Below are 612 nucleotides of genomic sequence, written 5' to 3' on the forward strand. Positions count from 1 at the left end.
CTTTTGAATAAGAAAATATTTGCCAAATAAATCACAGTTTTGTCTCTTTTTTTTTTTTAATTTTGTTTAAAAATAAGAGACAAGGTTTTTGCAGAGATAGAACAAAAGTATTTTGGTTATTTAATTAATGTACGAGTAGGACTGCAACTTAAGTGGGTTGGCCTGAGCTTAACCCTGGCTCAATCTGATAGGTGGGTGAGCTTGGGCCGGGCTTTTTCAACTAAGGAGACCCGCCCAAAACTATAACTCAAGCTCAACCAGAGTTTAGAAGCTCTTGATAAAATGGTGGCTTGGGTAACAATAGTTATTAATTATGTCTTGCAGAACAATAAACATCAAGGGCGTTTGGTCTAGTGGTATGATTCTTGCTTTGGGTGCAAGAGGTCGCGAGTTCGATTCTCGCAACGCCCCTCTCTCCGTACTACTATTATTTAGTTTTTCTTAGCATTCCCAAATCCCAATTCATATAACTAGACTAATGATAATCTGATTCAAAAAATTTCAATCAGTCGACGTGGCGAGTGAGAACTTTTGAGTCCCAATATGGCGACTCATATTGTTATTTTGATAATAGATCAAATATTACTGATTCAAATTACTATTAGTTAAATT

General features: G+C 35.8%; 1 non-coding gene across 1 annotated transcript; it reads left to right on the forward strand.

Annotated features, from left to right (window-relative positions):
* Positions 1-339: 339 nt before the first annotated feature.
* On the forward strand, positions 340-411 carry TRNAP-UGG (transfer RNA proline (anticodon UGG)). Its single transcript has one exon. It is a non-coding gene; the product is annotated as a tRNA-Pro (tRNA).
* Positions 412-612: the final 201 nt, after the last annotated feature.

This window comes from Akebia trifoliata, chromosome 8 (genome assembly GCF_017979445.1).
Source record: "Akebia trifoliata isolate Shusen 1 chromosome 8, ASM1797944v1, whole genome shotgun sequence".
In the NCBI taxonomy this organism is placed as follows: domain Eukaryota; kingdom Viridiplantae; phylum Streptophyta; class Magnoliopsida; order Ranunculales; family Lardizabalaceae; genus Akebia; species Akebia trifoliata.